A 7,072-nucleotide genomic window follows, 5' to 3' on the forward strand; every position below is an offset into this window, starting at 1 on the left:
ATCCTCTGCTTGGCATTTAAAGCTCTTCATAAGCTGGCTGCTTCCTATCTTTGGAGTCTTCTCACACCTTCCTCACCTGTATACCATGTAGGTACAGCTACACTGGCCTACTCCTCCAATCCATCATTCCTCCTATGCCTATGCTTTTGCACTGGTAGTCTCACATGTCTGGAATGTTCTGCTCCTTCACCGCCACCTCCTAGTTTCCCCAGCTTCCCTCAATACAGCTCAAATATTAAATACACTTGAATGCATATGTATAAATGGATTTTTCCTTAAAGTGAGAAGAAGCATTTACCTAAAATCACCAGTAAGCACTATTTGTAATGGGGATAATCTAGAAGCCTTCCCAATAAGATCAGGAGGGAAACAAGGATGCCGTTATCACCAATATTATTCAATATTGTGCTAGAAATGCTAGCAATAGCAATAAGAGAAGAAAAAGAAATGGAAGGAATCAAAATAGGCAATGAGGTAATCAAACTATCTCTTTTCATGGATGATATGATGATATACTTGTAAAATCCTAGCGATTCAACCAAAAAGTTAGTTGAAACAATAATTTTAGCAGAGTAGCAGAATATAAAATAAACCCACACAAATCATCAGCATTTCTATACGTCACCAACAAAACTCTGCAAGAAAAGACAGTAAGATATACCCCATTTAAAATAATTGTAGACAGTATAAAATACCTGGGAGTACACCTGCCAAGACAAACTCAGGAACTACATGAACATAATTATAAAACACTTTTTACACAAATAAAAATTTAAATAATTGGAGAAATACTAATTGTTCATGGGAAGGCAGAGCCAATGTAATAAAATGACAATACTGATTCAACTTATCTACTTTTAAATTACAAAAAAAAAATATTTTATTGGGCTAGAAAATATAGTAACAAAATCTATTTGGAAGAAAAAAAGATCAATAATATCAAAAAAATTAATGAAAAAAATGTAAAGGAAGGAGATTTAGCAGTGACAGATCTCAAACTATACTATAAGGCAACAATTATCAAAACTATCTGGTACTGGCTAAGAAATAGAAAAGTAGATCAGTTGAATAGAGTAGACATACAAATCACAGTAGTAAATGATTGTAGTAACTTTGTGTTTGACAAATATAAAGATTTAAGCTTTTGGGATAAGAATACACTATTTGGTAAAAAGTGCTGTGAAAACTGGAAAGCAGTCTGGCAGAAATTAGGTATAAACCAATACCTTACATCATTTACCAAGATAAGGTCAAAATGGATACATGACCTAGATATAAAGGGAGATATAAGGAAATTAGAAGAACATGGAACACATTACCTATTAGTCATATGGATGGGAGAACAATTTATGAATAAACAAGAGAGCATTGTGAGGTATGAAATGGATAATTTTGATTATATTGAATTAAAAAGGTTTTGTACAAATAAAACCAATGGAGTCAAGATTAGAAGGAAAGCAGAAAATTGGGGGAAATTTTTATAGACAGCTTCTCAGATAAAAGTCTCATATCTCAAATTATATAGAGAACTTTGTCAAATTTATAAGAATATGAATCATTTCTCAAATGATGAATAGTCAAAGGATATAAACAGGCACTTTTTAGGTGAAGAAATCAAAATTATATATAGTCATAAGAAAAAAATGCTCTAAATCATTATTGATTAGAGAAGTGCAAATTAAAACAATGTTGAGATATTATCTCACACTTATCAGATTGACTAAAATGATAGAAAGGGGAAATGACAAATGTTGGAGGGGATGTGGAAAAATTGGGACACTAATTCACTGTTGGTGGAACTGTGAACTGATCCAACCACTTTGGAGAGCAATTTGGCATTATTCCCAAAGAGTTATAAAACTGTATTCCCTCTGACCCAGCAACACCACTATTAGGTCTGTTTCTCAAGGTGATCAGGGGAAAAGGAGAAGAACTTTTGTGTTCTGAAAATATTTGCAGCATCTCTCTTTGTGGTAGCAAAGATCTGGAAATTGAGAGGATGGTCCAATTGGGGAATGGCTGAACAAGTTGTGGTATATGATTGTGATGGAATACTACTGTGCTATAAGAAATGACGAGCTGGTTGATTTTAGAAAAACATGGAAAGATTGCATGAAGTAATGAAGGGTGAAATGAGCAGAGCCAAGAGAACATTGTACACAGTAACAGCAATATTGTTCTAAGAACTTTTAACAACTAATTCATTTTGTGTATTATAAATATTCAAATCAACTATAAAGGACCTATGAAGGAAGATGCTATCCATCTCCAGAGAAAGAACTGATAAGACGTATGCATAGTATGGTTTTACATATATTTATAAAACTAAGTCAAATAGTAGCCTTCTCTAGTGCCGGGTGGGGAGGGAGGGAGACAGTTTGGAACATAAAATGTAACAAAAAATAAATAAAATTAATTTTTAAAATACAACTCAAATACCACCTCCTGCTAGAGACCTTTCACACTTTCAGCAACTACTAAAGCTTTACCCTTTCAGATTATTTTCATCTACTTTATATGTATTTAGTTATTTACATGACATCTCCCCCATAAGAATGTAAGCTCCAGGGGCAGCTAGGTAGCACAGTGGATAGAGCACTGGCCCTGGACTCAGGAGGACCTGAGTTCAAATCTGGCCTCAGACACATAACACTCACTAGCTGTGTGACCCTGGGCAGGTCACTTAACCCCATCACTTAAACAAAAAAGAAAGAATGTGAGCTCCTTGAGGGCAAGAACAGTCTTTTTGTCTTTCTTTGTATCCCTAGCACTTAATACAAAGTCTAGAACATAGCAACTGCTTAATAATGTATTGACAAATAATGAAGTACTGAACTCCATGTGCTGAACTCCATTTTGTTTTCTGACCTTCACCTTGTATGCCCTTCTTCAGGAATTAGGAGTTCCCACCTTAGAAAACCCGCCAAGAAAGATACCCGCCCCAATCTTATTCCATGATCCTTATATGGTCCCAAAGGCAGGATTAACCAATCGCTTGTTTGGCTTCTGTAACTTCCCCCTTACGCAACCCCTGACCGTTTCCTCTGTGGCCTCTGCCTTTATAAACTCAAGCTCTGCCCCTGATCGGGGCTGCTTGATTTGGGTGTGCGTACCCCTTGCAGCCGCCCGCTAATAATACTACTAAGCCTGTACCCCAAAGAGGTCAAAGAAAAATAAAAGTACCCATATGGACAAACATATTTATAGCATCTCTTTTGGTGGTGCCAAAGAACTGGAAATTGAGGGGATGCCCATCAAATGGGGAATGGCTGAACAAGGTATGGTATAATGATTACAACTGAATACTATTGTGCTATAAGAAATGATGCAGGGAATGGTTTCAGAAAAACCTGGAAAGATTTATACGAACTAATATAAGGCAAAGTGAGCAGAACCAGGAAAACACCGTGCACAAGTAACAGCACTATTGAAATAGTGATCAACTCTCCAAGACTTAGTTACTCTGATCAATACAATGATCAACAGACTCCAGAGACAGAACTGATGAGCTCTGAGTGCAGAATGAACATGGCTAATATGGAAATATGTTTTGCATAACCTCACATGTATAATGGGTATCATATTATTGCTTGCCTTCTTAATGGGTGGAGAAGGGACTGGAGGGAGCAAGAAATTGTAGGGCATCTTGTTGTCACAAAAAGGTCAGTAGTCTAGGTCTGTTTAAATACAAAAGAACAATATGGACATTTCTACTACTCAACAGGACTCCAGTGATTTAAGCTCCAGATTTCTCCTACTAAATACCAATATTTATAGAGAATTCAAGAGTAAATTATCAGTATTTAAACAGTCGAGCAATTAACAAAAGCTTATAAAATTAAATCAACAGAACAAACTTCTGAGGGAACATTCACCAGAAAAAAGAAATGACTACACAATTACAGCCTAAAATAATAATAAATTACCAAATTTTTCTAGGATGTCACAATCTAGAATGTCTACAATTAAAATCAGGCAGAGAATCTATGCAGGAGTGCGCACAGAAGAGAAAGGGCCCAATTTTATCCCATATCAAGATTTGCATGTAACAGTATGTCTCAAACTCAGGGAAATGTTTTTGTACCAAATGGTTTTATACCAAAAAAAAGGTTCTTTTTTTAGCATGAACTTTGCAAACGCAACAAAGATGAACATTTTGATATACAAAAAACAGACAAAGATGGTTGTACACAAAACTGTGAACTTCTATTACAGAGTTTTATTTAAGCATATATTAAATTTAACATGGCAGTACCAATACTGCCTTGCTTGTCTGTACCTTCTTCTGAATATCCTTCTGCTCTCCGGTATATTTTTGTACGTTTTTTTCTTGCTATTCAGCCTATCTTTCTAGGCTGATTACACATTAGGGAAGAGGAAGAGAATAAGCATTTTATAGCACCTACTATGTGCCAGGCATTGTGTTAAGCACTTTACAAATATGATCTCATTTGTTCCTCACAACAACCCTGGGAGTTAGGTTATCACCCCCCTTTTACAGATGAGGAAATCGAGGCAGATAGCAGTTTAGTGGCTTGCCCAGGATTACATAGCTAGTAGGTGTCTGAGGCCAAATCTGAACTCAGGTTTTCCTGACTCCAGGTCCAACACTCTAGCCATAAACCTACAATGTGAAATACACGTACTGTAGGTTACGTGTGACCACATGACTCTGTCTAGATGGAGCTTGCAGTGAACAGCTCTCTCTAGAATCTCTTCCATGCACCTTTTTCCAAGGGAGATTTTTATTACTGTGACAAGGAGAAGAGGAGGTTGGGGCCAAAGGCTGGCCACTCCATTCTCCTCAGAGAAAGTGGACTGGGCTGTAATCATATTTCTATACTCTACTCCCCCCAAAAAATACTTTTAGTTTATGGGAGATAATTTTTAGGTTCTGGCTAAGCTCTTGCTATCTCTCTCTTAGTGAGGAAAGAGTGTCCCAAGGTATATAACCAAGGATGGATTCCCTTGGCTCCCCAGAGGAAGACCTTAGTTCCAATACAGCCTCAGATACTCTCTGTATGACCCTGGACTGTCTGTCTCAGTATCATCAACTATAAAATGGAGATAATAATAGCATCTACCTCCCAGAGTTGTGAGGATCAAATAAGATATTTCTAAAATGCTTGGCATGCATTTTAGGCACTTAATAAATGTTTACTTCCTTCTTTTCCAATAAATGCCAGTTCCACAATGAACACACAGACCAAAAAGTAAATCATCCATTTATCTAAATGCACAGCAAATAGAAATTAGAGAAGGTGCATACCTGAAGAAAAGAACATACCTGATGACTCAACTAACAGAGAAAGAGTGCAGCCTCACTTTCCGCTACCCAGTTAATAACTATTCCAATGATTACCTCAAGTGAGCGCTAGTCTGAGTAATGATGAGAAAATAAAGGACAGGGTAACAAATTCAAACCACAGGGAAGTGACCAGGGCAGGAATTGTGGAACCAGGGTGGTCCAGAATGCTGTCAGCTCCTCCATTCTTTGAATGATTTATGGAAAATCTAATATTAAACATCAATATAACCTTTTAGACATGATTTCAACTTCACTTAAGGAAATTTATTTTGACACCAAAAAATTACTTAACTTTTTGGTGTCTACAAGTCTCCATCAGGGTTCTTTGTTCATTCCCATTCACCTTTTCAGAACTAATTGAACCATTCCCCTCCTTGCTGGATATTGAGGTTTCTTCCTGGGCTTTGCCATTACAAATAATAGTTCTATGAAAAACTTTGGAACTGACAGCTCTTTTATTGTTTTGTTTTGCTCCTGATAACACCTTCAGGGCCTATCTCCAGTGATTAAATTGTTGGGTCAATGGGTATGATTTAGGTGGGGTGGTGGTGGTGTATTTTTACTGTCTATTGTCAGGTTGCTCTCCATAAAGATTCTACAAGTTTGCAACCTCACCAGTAGCAACCTAGTGTCCCCCTTCCTTTCCTTCTGTCCCCTCATTTCATTATTTTTAATTTTGTACCTGAAAATTGTCAGACTATTGGAACAATTTTTTCCATTATTTTCAAGTGCTTCCTTCCTTTTTTATTTTTTTAGGCAATCAGGGCTAAGTGACTTGCCCAGGGTCACACAGCTATTACGTGTCAAGCGTCTGAGGCCGCATGTGAACTCAGGTCCTCTTGACTGCAGGGCTGGTGCTCTATCCACTGCTCCACCTAGCTGCCCCTAAGTGCTTCCTTTCTTGAAAAGTGTCTGTTCATATATATTCCTCGATCATTTATCCATTATGTAATAGGATTACCTTTGTATATTTTTACAAGTTCTCTATATCAATTTGGGATATATTTCAATCTGTGGTATTTGCTGTCAGTATTTTTCCTATTTTTTTCATTTTTGTTATATTGATTTTGCCATGTAATTTTACATCTCATGTAGTCAAGCACAACTATTCTGTGCTAATATAATAGCTTCTATTTGTTGAATAGTCACCTCACATCCACTTTGTTCCATTTGCTTCTATTTTTTTATGTTTACAGAGTGGGCACTCAATGTCTGTCGAATTAAATTATACGGTGTTTTTGCCCCTTTCTGTTTATCATCGAGTTCAATTCATTGACGCAGAGAGTGAGAACCGAGGAGCTAAATTCCTTTCCAGCCAAACTGCCGATCATGACCAGGTTTCTCAAGTAGGTCTGTGAAATAAGGAATTCTTTCCTTGGGTAGTTTTTAAAGCTATATCAAACACTAATGTTTTGTGGACATTTGTTTGGGGGTTCCTATTTCTCTGTCCTCTCATACCGATGGTTTGCCAAGATAATCACTGAGTAATGCTTTTTCTTATTTCTCCACGTAGGTTTCTTTATGATTTTATGTAACCCTGCAAAGAATTCTCTTGGCTTTACGGTTGGCACAGCTTTCTGCTGAGGGAAAGTTTGAAAGGTTCCCTTTACCAAGGCTTTGTTAAGCAGTCAGTCGGTTTGCAAGCCTGTGAGGGCCAAAGACCTGGTGGGAAAGGGAAGGTTCACGGGGGGCGGGCCTTGGATGCTGCACCCTCTGAGCTGAGAGGGTGCCTTTTCCGTGAGCGACATCTAGAGCGTGACAGGA

The sequence above is a fragment of the Phascolarctos cinereus genome, unplaced genomic scaffold (assembly GCF_003287225.1).
Source record: "Phascolarctos cinereus isolate Bilbo 61053 unplaced genomic scaffold, phaCin_HiC Scaffold_8;HRSCAF=390, whole genome shotgun sequence".
Taxonomy (NCBI): Eukaryota; Metazoa; Chordata; class Mammalia; order Diprotodontia; family Phascolarctidae; genus Phascolarctos; species Phascolarctos cinereus.